We start from the raw sequence: 12887 nt of genomic DNA on the forward strand, positions 1-12887 counted from the left end.
CATATGCCATAGATGTGGCCCTAAAAAAAAAAGATCAAAAAAACCTTGAAATATTTAGCATAAATGAGCCTCAAATGCACTATGCTAAGTAACAAAGCCAGATTCAAAAGGGAAAATACTGTATGATTCTATTTATTTGACATTCTGGGAAATCCAAAACTATAAGGATGAACAGATCAGTGGAATTGTGTGAGAAGAGTGTTTGACCATAAACTGGCAAACAGAACTGTTTACCAAAAAGGATAAATTTTATATTTGCTAACTTAAAAATAAATTTAAAAAATTTGTTACAAAAAGAGACTGGATAAACTTCGAGGATCAAAGATAATTTGTTTTCTTTCATTTACAATGCAATTATTGAGTGCCTATTTTGTTCTAGGCACTGTTTTAAGAGTTGGGATACAGCAGTAAATAAGAGGCAAAAATCTCATGCTACTTAAAAATAACAAGCAAAAAAATAAATAAGAGGGGGAATCCGATTCCCAGGCTCTACCGAAAATTTACTCATTTGCATTTCTGAAAAGCTCACTGAATGATTGTAAGGCACAGTCACAGCTGTGAACCATCACCCTCGAAATTTGTTGGAGACACTCCCATTTATTAAATGCTTCTTACATGACAGACATCTTACATGGTTAATTTTTCTTTGAAACAAAATTTCACACTGTTATAAGCCTCCATTTCATGAATGATGAAATGTACAGAAAATTTATGTAACTTGCTTAAGTGGAAAAGCTGGGATGTGAACACAAGCTATCTATAACCAGAAGATACATTCGGCCCCTCTGTCATATCCATAGCCTTTCGATGAGAAATGCATGGAAATAAAACACTGAAATAGCAGTACAACCATAATGAATTTAAAACTGCCTTCATCCTTCTTCCACATTTCCTCAATCTTTATGTAAGCTCTGCAATGGACAAGTCATGGCTGTTGAGAAAAGCAAAAGGGAGCGATGGGGTAAAGGAGAAAAGTAAAGAATGTAAGAAGAGATCAAGAAGCAGTCTTCTTCAGAAGTGTTTGCAAGTGTTCAAGAGGAAAGGAATAAACTAAAACCACTATCTCCTGATTGTAATAATACTTTTTCTATTATCGAAATAAATCATTTGCTGAATTTTATAAATGTAAAAATAAAAAAAAATCAAGACTTCCAGGCCTGGAGCAGTCTTCAAAGTTCTCAGTACATTTCTGCTTTGGTCTAGTATATGTTGATTTTTAAATTTAAATCTCAAAGTATAGTCTTTATTTTTAAATTCTAGTCTTTAGGAATTGAATTACTGTATCCTTTGCAAAAAAAAAAAGGTTTTTTTACCTTAGGATATTTTCTAAAAAATGGGTAAGTATTTCCAAAGCACTTACAGAATAAAGGCTGTAACAGTTCTTGTTTATATTACAAAATGTTCCTAACAATACAGATACATCATTAATAAAGGCTCTATAATTCCTCTTAAAAAAAAAAAAAGAATTCCAGTTCCATTTTTACTAGGTATGAGTCCTTGGGAAAGTCATTTTACATCAGCGAGCTTCAGCTTTCACATCTGAAAAATGGGGATAATAAATCTATTAAATAATAAACTAGGGCTCTGTGAGGACTAACAAAATTGTGTCACATAACAAGCATGTAATAAATATTATTTCCCTTTTCCTTTAGAAGGCTTTATTTTAGACATAATATCTTTCAAACACTCATAGCCACTAAGATATCCTGCCTATCTTAAATATAACTAAACTCTACTAAAAAGCAAAACAAAGAATGTTGTTCACCATCCAGCTATACATGGATTAAGTCATTAGCCACTGCAGTCACTGACCAATAATGTATCCTGAGAGGAATTTGGGATGAAACAATAGGATGAGGCACTCTGTGCTTTGGACAAGCAGTAAGTTAGACATATATCTCAGGAAAAATTTTAACGAGCCCAGGTTCTTGTATCTTCCCATACTTAGAAAAGCACTAAAATCATTAACTGAGATATCCTTGTGACTAGCACTAATCTTTTACTGAGATGTAAGCCTGATTGTACATATTCTCCAGTCAAAAACCATGATTAAACCGTTTTTTTCCCCTACCTCTTTGGAGCAATTTACTCAGAGGTACTGAGGGGCCGTCTCCTAGGCTACAGTCCTCAATAGGATCCCTGAATAAAACTGAAAATCACAACTCTTACACAGTGCATTTTTTTATCCAGTCAATATAGGCCAATTTTAAAGCATTTCGGCTCACAAATAAGTTGTGAACTTAGGTAATAAAACGTTTACATTCAAATGAACAACACAAAAAATTCTGATACAAACTAAAAACTACTTAAAAATTGTTTATTTCTTCTATTATTATATCTCATTTGCTCCAAAAGACCTCTGAGGGGGCTTAAACCATAAAAATGTAGGTATAAAATTATACCAGGAAACCCAAGCTAATTATGCTTCTTGGCAACCAAGGTACAAAGGGAATCTAAACCTTTTAGAGCACTTTCTAAACCTCTTTTGAGAGCCAGCAAGTCAGTAGGAACAAACACTTCCTAAAAGTAAATTCTAAGACCAAGTTACATACACATGAAGATGTGAAGACCGAAATAGAAAATACCTTCAACAATAACTTCACAAAGAAACAGAAACATTCTTACATGATATAAATTACAAAAACCAAAAAGAAAGGGAGTGGGGAGAAAGGAGGAATGGGGACTAACAGTTTCATGAGGATAGTTTCAGGTTTGCAAGATGAAGAGTTCTGGAGATGGTTGGTGGTGGTGGTTGCACAACAAGGTGAATGTACTTAATGCCACTAAAAGGTACATTTTAAAATAATTAAGATGGTAACTTTTATGTTATTTGTATTTTACCACAATTATAACAAAGCCCCCCAAAACAGACTCTGGGATTAAGTAGTGGAATGAAATCTTCACTACATAATCTTCCATTTCCTACCCATTATCAATTTAAAATTAAAAGGAAGGAATAAAGGAAGCAGAGGAGAAAGGAAGGAAAGCAGGTAGTAAATAAGCAAGTTAGCTGGTTCTCCAGCTACGTGTACACACAATAGGCATAGCCCAAAGTTATAAACTTCAAAAGCGGTAGCCAGAGTTCCAGTTGTGGTGCAGCGGAAAGGAATCTGACTAGGAACCATAAGGTTGTGGGTTCAATCCCTGGCCTCGCTCAGTGGGTTAAGGATCTGGTGTTGCTGTGAGCTGTGGTGTAGGTCGAAGTCTTGGCTCAGATCTGGCGTGGCTGTGGCTGCGGTGTAGGTGGGCTTAGACCCCTCGCCTGGGAATCTCCATATGCCGCAGGTGTGGCCCTAAAAGGACAAAAGACAAAAAAAAAAAAAAAAAAAAAAAAAAAGTGGTAGCCAAGGAAAGATAACAGCAGATTCTGAGGAGGAAGGGAACAGCCCTCTTTGGCAAGGCTCTTAAACTGAATTAATAATTCTCATCAATACCCCACACCTGGAGAGAAAACACTGAACTGAATTCTATTATTTTTTTTCATCTGTAACTGAGAGATGCTACAGAACTGCAGCAGAGAATGAGAAAAACAGAGAAGTGAATTTCAACACTTCCGGCAAAAGGGAGGATTCTAGGGCAAACTGAGGGTCTCCCCAGTGGAAATAATACCTTCCCCAATAACAAGTGTGTGACAAGGGCAAAAGAGTAAGAGAAAATAGGAAGATGGAAAAATATCAGAACTAGCTGGCAAAAATATGCAGGAGTAATGTGTACAGGTCATCACAACCTCCTGGAGAGACAAAAGAGGAATGGAAAGCTGCAGAGTTTATATTTTTGTAACCACAAAAGTGAGGTAAGACAAGAACAAATCAGACATGGAGAGTGAAGTCACCCACACGGGGCAGAAACAAATAGAAAGTCTGTGCAGAGCTGTCAAGTATTAGCAAGATGAAAAAGAATAGGCATGAAAAGAGGCAAACAAATTGAAAGATATGGAGAGAGAGGGGCAGGGACTGCAAGAGAAAAAGAATGATAGGAATGTGGCAAACAGGAGATCAAAGAACTCTAGAAGAAAAATATAGCCTAATGAATACAAAGACATTCTTTATAAGTACTTCAAGATTTGTGAATATAATGAACAAGAACTAAAAGATGAAAAAACAACAGGGATAAAAGGGAGTCTAAAGATTAAATAAACAAATGGATGATCAAACATTTTTTATTATGGAACTAATTAAGAAACAAAGGAAGAGTGTAGGCAGAACTGAAAATAAAAGTATAACACAGAAAGGCTAAGATAATCAGAGAATATCAATTTTTTAAAATATAAAGCAATCAGAGAAAGATAAATAAAATTGGGTACAAGATAATCCAACCTTGGGATAACTGGTGTCCCCAAAACGAGCAGCAAAGAAGCAAGCAGACAGGAAGAGAGACTGGTACACTTGTTCTCCAGCAGCAATAAGGATAGGGAGACAAAGCTCAAAGCCACACTCTTCAGAAAGTGAGAGTCAAGATACAAAAGATTCTCAAGCAGAATGGAACAACCTTATTTATCTAGCAGGGCTCCTAACTTGGTCTCATTTATCAGAAGCAATAGAGATGAATGAACAAAACCCAAGAAAAATAAGAAGTATTCATAGATATATAACTTGGCTTCCCTAAAAGCAGGGCCTGGGAAAAGGACTGTGTGCAGGTAGTTAATTATTTAGGAGGAATTCCTGTGGGTAGAAGTGATATACTACAGAGAGTGAGAGAGGAGAAAAAGTTAACGTAAGTTTGTGGTCTCAAGGTCACTGCTATAGGCAATAGGGGCTTAATTTCCATGGTACTTTCCAAGAAGCATACACAGTGTATACCAAAACTGTCTATCCAAAAATATGAAGTAGGAGCTTCCATGCCCCATTAATTGAGGGATGTCCTTGAGGGTGTTAACTCTGCCACACTTAAGCTGAGTATGGTTGGGACAAGCAGGCTTTCAGACAGGACAAAGTACTGTTAACAGTAAGTGAATGGAAGCACATGTAGACCATTTATACAAGCGGCAGCCAGAATCAGAGGTATGACCAAGGTGATAAGAGCTAGGGTATAATATTAAATAAAAGGGAAGTGGTCCTGGGAATAAAGAATGAAATCCAAATTATGGTATATTACTGCAAGGACACACTACTCAGCAGTAAAATGAAAGACCTGGACCTCCATGAACCATTATGAAGAAATCTTTTTTAAAATTTGAAGCAAACAAAAACCCCAAGTTACAGAAGGATAATTACAGTTGGATTACCACTTATATAAAATTTAATAACTTGCAAAACACTATTTAGGGATACATTCATAGGCAGTAAGTGATATGCATAAATATGATAAACACAAAACCTCATATATGAGGAAAGAGTTTGCAACCAGAGATGGGTACCCAGGTGATTTTAGTAGTATCCGTAATAGTTTATTTCTCAACCTGGGTGTTGGGGAGATGGAGAGTAATAGTATCCCTCTCCATGATTAAATAGTGCCTAAAAAAAAAGGAAATCTACAGATCAAAATAAATGACTATGTCAGGAAAACAAACAGTGAGATATGTCCTGGTTGAGCTACTTTATTTCAAAAACAAAGCACCCAATCAAGAAAACTCCAGGAGTTCTGCTTCTGCGCAACAGGATAAGCGCTGTAGTGGGAGTGCTGGGATATGGGTTCAATCCTGGGCCCAGCAGAGTGGGTTAAGGATCCAGTGTTGCTGCAGCTGCAGTTTGCATCTGATCCCTGGCCTGGGAACTCTATATGCTGCAGCACAGCCAAAAATGGGGAAAAAAAAGAAGAAAATTCCGGAGATGAAATAAATGTACTTTACTTCATAGCCATGTTACCTAATCACAAAGATCATGATCGAGCTAAAGCAAATAAGTTAGTAATGACATTACATAGAGCGAGATTCATCTACTGGGGAAGTTACAAATTGATATGCTTGTTTCACTTGCTTAGTTGTTTTTTAATGTGAATTAGTGGTCAACAGATGAAAACTAGAAAATTGAAGTAACATTAGATTGTTGTATGCATTTGTATCCATGGTAATAGATTCTGGAAAATAAAAAATCAGAATAATCTAGTGTCATTGTTTATTTCTAAAATGAAGATACCCACACCACACAGCAGTGCCCTAAGCCATAAGCAGTGACAAAGCTGGATACTTAACTACTATGCTACAAGGAACTCCACTAAATCTATTGTTTTGTCTCTAAATATGCCAAATTTCTGATGATTAGCGCTCCTTTAGACACATCTAGAATTATTTTATCTAAGCCATAAGTCCTTAAAAAGTAAAAAAAAAAAACAAAAAAAACCCCACAAAAAACCTTTCTTGAAAAATTATTCATAAAGAAATCCAGCCATTTAAGCCATATATCTGGAAAAGGATTAGTGGTAAGTATCTTATCTAATTCAATATAAAATGAATACAAGTCATGCAAATATCATTAATAACACACTATAAGTGTCATAAACTTTAAGTGAGAAAGTTACTGAAACAAATTAGGAGAGGTAGAGAGAGGAAAACCAAACTATAAGAGTATTAAGTCCTCATCTCCCAAGGCAGGAGTTGATACTGCCTAAATCTGAAACACCAAGATTTAAAAAAAAACTTATAATTAAAATACAGTATTACATTACTTTCAGGTGTAAAACAGTGATTCAATATTTTTATGTATTATGAAATAATCACCAAAATAAGTGCAGTTACCATCTGTCACCAAAGTTGTTACAAAATTACTACTCTATTACATTATATTAAATCCCATGATTTATTTACTTTTTGCTGGAAGTTGTAGCTCTTAAACCTCTTTACCTATTTTGTCGGATCTCCTACCTGCTCCCTTCTGGCAACCAAGAGTTTGTTCTCTGTATCTATGAGTCTCTGAAACATCAAGATTTAAAAAAACACCCTCCAAACTGTGATGTTTTCCATAATATCTTTAACCATAGAGGACTGGCTTAGGACATATATCAATAATCCTTTGAATTGCACTTTGGTTTCTTTTTCTTTTGTTAAATTCAAGCAAAACTGTATTTAATACTTTTTACTTAAAACTGCATTTACATTATGAATACTTGGGGAATCACAATACTTTTTTTTTTTTTTTTTTTTTTGTCTTTTTGCCTTTTCTAGGGCCGCTCCTGCGGCCTGTGGATGTTCCCAGGCTAGGGGTTGAATTGGAGCTGTAGCCACCGGCCTATGCCAGAGTCACAGCAACTTGGGATCCCAGACGTGTCTGCAACCTACACCACACAGCAATGCCGGATCCTTAACCCGCTGAGCAAGGGCAGGGACCGAACCTGCAACCTCATGGTTCCTAGTCGGATTCGTTAACCACTGTGCCACAACGGGAACTCCCACAATACTTTTATACTTTTAGCAGTTGGACATTTTCCATTCTAAAACTTAAAACTCATTACAGGTGTTTCCATTGTGGCTCAGTGGTAATGAATCCGACTAGTATCCATGAGGATGGGGGTACGATCCCTGGCTTTGCTCAGGGGGTTAAGTGTCTGGCGTTGCCATGAACTGTGGTGTAGATCGCAGATGGGGCTCGGATCTGTCATTGCTGTGGCTGTGGTGTAGGCCAGGAGCTGCAGCTCTGATTCAACCCCTAGCCTGGGGACTTCTATATGCCATGTTCAGGCCTAAAAAAAAGAAAAAAACTCATTACAACACAGCCCAATTTTTATAAAAAGCATATTTATCCTGTCTTCTTATGTTCCTTCTTTTTTTTTCCTGCTTGCAAATATGCAAATAAATATATCTAAAATAAAGGTCAGTCAATGTTAGTAATAATGATTATTCATGGAGGAGGTTTTTTAAAAAAATTCTTTGCACCCCATTGTACTGCTTAATTCTTTATGATAAACAGATATTATTTTTGCAAATGAGACTTTTTCCTTTACCAAAGCACAACTTCATTAAAGTATCTACTGTTAAGGAATTTCTACTGAAAATTAAGCAGTATGGCTCAGATATGTACCTTTCTGTTTATCTAACTTCAAGTGGGGCTGCTGGACTGTACCCTGAAGGCCTGGAAACCTTGTTATTGCCCAGCCTGGAGACTGAAGAAAGAGCCTGGAGACAGTGACAGAGACATCAATGATTGTCTCAGAGGATCTTATGTATCTGAAGAAAGACCTGGAACAACACCCCACTGTTTACGGCAAACAGCAAGCAGGACATGGCAGCAATCTTTGCTACTTGGGGGAGAAGGCGTCTGCCATTTATAAGGGAATTGATGTCAGGATGGGTCATCAGTTACCAGAAAAACTAGCAGCTGAGGCAGGAGGAAAGCAAGTAGGCAGTTACTGATTTAACCCTATAATTAGGATGATTGGATAGTTATTTGAGTAAAGCAGGGCCTCATCAGCAGGGGAAAATACAGAGAGCAAGAGAATAGCCATCTTGAATAGCCTGACCATACAAAGACTAAAGCTTTCACCTAGGTTAGTGGATAATAATTAGGTCCCCAACACTAGAAAACCTCTGGGGTGTAGTGGTGTGGAGAAGGGGTTCAAAATACCAAATCCTCATAATTCTAACATAATGACTATTACTGCATGTATACCATGTACACAAACAATCCTACGCACTATATTTCTATTAATTCATTGAATCTTAATGACAAGCAAATAAGGGAGCTAAATAATTTTCCAGATTTTACAGATGAAGTACAGTGAACTTACACACCTATCAGAGAAGCTGGATTTAAAGTTCTAATCACTGTACCAGTGGTTCCCACATTTTGCTGCACATAGGAATGACCCAAAGATATTAAACACTGATGCCTCGCTTGTACATGCAAATATTCTGTTTAATATAAGGTGCAGCTCCCGTTAAGGTGCAACGGGACTGACAGTGTCTCTGCAATGGGGATCCGGTATTGCTGTGATCCCCGACCTGGCACAGTGAGTTAAGGATCCGGCCAAAAAAAGAGGGGGAGGGGTGTGACCTGGGAAACAAATGTTAAGTTTCAGTGTTGACTCTAAGGTGAGATAAAGCATAGGGACCACTGCACTATACTTTTCTGTTTCCCAGTCATCCTTGGCTTATGGTTATCAAGTCTTAAGGAACATCAGAATCATCTGATAAGCTTTAGAACTTAAAGGTCTCCACCTCACCCCAGGCCAAAGGGCCTGGGCTTAGGTGTTTAATGCTTCCCAGGTGATTCCAGTTTCAGACAAAGGCAGAAGCGCTGCATAGGAAGATACCAGCTGCCTCCATGTTAACAATTGGTGCCTGAGCTAGTGACTGTTTTAAATTAATTAGAGGAGTATCTTTCATGCGAATTGGGCACAAAAAGAGAAGAAAAAAGTTAAGGACCACTGTCAAGTGGTTAATGTCAGCATGGTTTTTCATATATCTACATTCTCATAGGTTCAGAATTATTCTGGAAATAAAATTTAACTGTCTCTGAGATTGGATTTAGCATTCTCCCTGATGAGAATGTGACCTATGAGTTTCCTTAGCTACCGGTTTTTTTTTTTTCCTTTTTTCCCCTCTAGGCCAAGGTTATCAACTGGCATTGGGCTTCATCTGGGGCTACCACAGGTATAACAAGGGCCTACTGATAATTATCTACTTGAGGTCTCATTAAGAAAGAAAAAGTCCTTTACAGAATATGCTAAAAGTTTAGTCAATGAAAATAAAATAATAAAAAGACTAAGGCTCAAAACTTTAAAAGAGAAATGAAGGAGTTCCTGTCGTGGCTCAGTGGTTGACGAATCTGACTAGGGACCATGGGGTTGTGGGTTCGATCCCTGGCCTTGCTCAGTGGGCTGGGGATCCAGCATTGCTGTGAGCTGTGGTGTGGGTTGCAGACGCGGCTCGGATTCCGAGTTACTGTGGCTCTGGTGTAGGCCGGCAGCTACAGCTCCAATTAGACCCCTAGCCTGGGAATATCCACAGGCCTCGGGAGCGGCCCTAGCAAAGGCAAAAAGACAAAAAAAACCAAACCAAACCAAACAAAAAATAATAAAAGAGAAATGAAATCCACAAAGTATTAGGCACAGACCTTGAGAAATAAACTGAATATCTTGTAACTGAATGAAGAGAAAATCTGAGGTTGAAAGCAGGGAGCACTTCTTAAAGGGAATATCAAAGTGAAAATCCACATATGCCTGTCTGGTTTGGGAAACTAAGACAAAAGATTCTAATGACTGATATGCATTGAGTGCTTATAATACCAGGTACAAGTCTAAGCCTTGGATTTGATGACCTAAGATCAAAGATTCTAATACAGTAGAATCTTTGGCTCCTAGGGTACCCAGCATGAGAAAGCCCACAATTAATCAGCTCGTGGGCAGTTCTTAACCATTCCTTTTCCTAGCACAAAGGCACATGTACATCCTACCTTTAGCATCCAGGTACTGAACACAAAGCCAGTACCTGGATACTAAGGGTTGTACCTTAGTACTATCAGTCTTGCTCTAGATAGGCTCTAAATTCAGTTAAGAGCTAAAATTGCCAGGTTCAAGATCAAAATCTCTAGTAACTGCATAACACCCCCAATTTTGCTAATAGAAAAGAGAGCCGTATGCTTTAGCAAAGCAAAACCAAACATATAGGTGGCAGAAATGCTATCTTCTGAAAATTAGTTCTGTATCTTTATCCATATAACACAGTCTACCAGGCAATGGGTTTTAAAATTCTTGAGGAGTTCCCTTCATAGCTTAGCAGAAACGAATCCGACTAGCATCCATAAGGACACAAGTTCGATCCCTGGTCTTGCTCAGTGGGTTAAGCATCCGGCGTTGCCATGAGCTGTGGTGTAGGTCATAGACACAGCTCAGATCTAATGTTGCTGTGGCTGTGGTGTAGGCCAACGGCTACATCTCTGATTTGACCCCTAGCCTAGGAACCTCCATATGCTGGGGGTGAAGCCCTGAAAAGACAAAAAAAAAAAAAAAACAAACAAAAAAAAACGAAAAACACACAAAAAACCAAACAAAAAAACCCCACAAAAACCTTGAAAGATTATCAATCACCCTTCTGGATCTTAAACTGTCAACTACCCCTGTTCATTTCTCATTTCTAACTCTAATATAATAACCAGGTCAGGTGTGTGTGTTTGTCATCAAGAGCCAATGCACACAAGCACTTTTGACATGTACAGAAACTTTCTTCAGGTCTGAATTAGCTCTAAGACTCAAACAGTCAGCAAACAAGATATCAACTGAAATGTCAGGGTTCATGGGCAAGTTATTGGCAATTATCGATAACAAAAGAAACAGCATGGCTCTCATAGAATTTGTGGCTTTAAGCAGAACTGAATGCCACTGGGCCTGTGAGAGTAGTTTAGAAGCAAAGTACATACCTAGATAATTCAGACAGTTGCGATCATTCTCCCGAATATGGATGAGCATCTGCCCAACATAATATTTCAGCTCAGTACTGCATGACAACAACTGAAAAAGTTTAATCACTCCTTAAGGTCACACCTGAAATCTGGCAATAAAACTCCTTTGATGTCAAGGAGGCCTCTTTTTAGTCACTGTTAGCAGTGTATCTCCTCTATCAAGTTACATGGATATAAACTGATGAGGAGAGGTTAAGACCCTTAAAATATAACAATACCATTAAGAACAAAAGGCAGTGTGTTCTGAACCTATACTGTGGAAAATATTGTTGCAAAAATAAAAAAACTAGAATGGATGAAATAAATAACAGTATTGCATCAGTGTTATGACTCTAATAACTGTATTGTGGTTATGCATAAGCCTAGTTCTTGGGAAGTAAACAATTAGGTATTAAGAGGTTAAGGAGCATGATCTATGAAACCTACTTTCAAATGACACAGGAGAACAGATTTTATAGATAGAATGATGAAGCAACTGTGGTAAAATTTTAATAATGAGTGAATGTGGACAAAGGGCATATGAAGTTCTTCAGATTATTATCACCACTTTTCCGTAAGTTTGAAATTACTTCAAACTTAAAAGGAATTAAAATGAACCAGCTGAATATATTCTAAACCTAAATGAAAAGGAAGTGAGAAAGGGAAACAAATCTAAGCTGTCATTATATTTCTGAGCCAGAAAGAGGCTGGACATTTTACAAAGGTCATTCTACAGGATCCAAAACATTTCAGTTCTGAGTCAGACAGTTGGGTTGGTTTGTCTCTGAACTCTACCATTTTGTAGCTCTGTGACTTCATTCTCTTCACCTTTTGAGTCTCAGTGTCCTCCTCCATAAAATGGAGTTAAATGGTACAAATATTCTAAGATGATTGAGATATCAAGTACTATACACTGTGTTAAGTGTTGGAAGACAAATCTTTATGGGACTCTTAAATTTCTGCCTGTCTTCTAAGCAAGGCACAAACAGCTCTTTATTTCAGATGATTTATACAAGGATGTTTGTATAACAAACAGATTTGTGAGACAGATATGGTGTCCCACACCAGCATAAAGGGAAACATGCCTACTGCCCATTATGAGTCTCAAGAGTTCCTAAGTAACACACACACAGCCTGTGCAGGTATCATCTATCTGACCCTCTTCATAGCGCCCTGTGGAGGGGTTTGGGGAATCCACACAAGAAAATGCTGATACTCTGGCTACTACTTTTTTTTTTTTTTGGTCTTTTATCTTTTTGAGGGCCGCACTCGAGGCACATGGCGGTTCCCAGGCCCCAAGCTAGGGGTCTAATCAGAGCTGTAGCCTCCAGCCTCCAGCCTCTACCACAGCCCCAGCAATGCCAGATCTGAGCCGTGTCTGCAACCTACACCACAGCTCAGGGCAATGCTGGATCCTTAACCCACTGAGCGAGGCCAGGGATTGAACCTGAAACTTCATGGTTTCTAGTCCGATTCCTCTCCACTGCGCCACAATAGGAACTCCAGGCTACTACTTTTGCTGGGAATAATAAATAATAAAATCCTTTTCTTCTGCTCAGGGGTCTCCTTTTCTCTGCT

General features: G+C 38.0%; 1 protein-coding gene across 10 annotated transcripts in view; it reads right to left on the reverse strand.

Annotated features, from left to right (window-relative positions):
* The window catches only part of RARS2 (arginyl-tRNA synthetase 2, mitochondrial), an 88181-nt gene that overhangs the window by 68894 nt on the left and 6400 nt on the right, over positions 1 to 12887 (reverse strand). The window lies entirely within an intron of this gene.

Source organism: Sus scrofa, chromosome 1 (genome assembly GCF_054392235.1).
Source record: "Sus scrofa isolate SSC_HxYL_T2T_F1_AM1 chromosome 1, Sscrofa_HxYL_maternal_Yorkshire_Landrace_v2.0, whole genome shotgun sequence".
Classification (NCBI taxonomy): Eukaryota; Metazoa; Chordata; class Mammalia; order Artiodactyla; family Suidae; genus Sus; species Sus scrofa.